Below are 301 nucleotides of genomic sequence, written 5' to 3'. Positions count from 1 at the left end.
ACAACGTGGGTTAGGTTAAGGCACAACGTGGGTTAGGTTAAGGCACAACGTGGGTTAGGTTAAGGCACAACGTGGGTTAGGTTAAGGCACAACGTGGGTTAGGTTAAGGCACAACGTGGGTTAGGTTAAGGCACAACGTGGGTTAGGTTAAGGCACAACGTGGGTTAGGTTAAGGCACAACGTGGGTTAGGTTAAGGCACAACTTGGGTTAGGTTAAGGCACAACGTGGGTTAGGTTAAGGCACAACTTGGGTTAGGTTAAGGCACAACTTGGGTTAGGTTAAGGCACAACTTGGGTTAGG

Source organism: Schistocerca cancellata, unplaced genomic scaffold (assembly GCF_023864275.1).
Source record: "Schistocerca cancellata isolate TAMUIC-IGC-003103 unplaced genomic scaffold, iqSchCanc2.1 HiC_scaffold_456, whole genome shotgun sequence".
In the NCBI taxonomy this organism is placed as follows: Eukaryota; Metazoa; Arthropoda; class Insecta; order Orthoptera; family Acrididae; genus Schistocerca; species Schistocerca cancellata.
The sequence above is the reverse complement of the archived record's forward strand: the minus strand, read 5'-3'. Positions refer to the sequence as shown.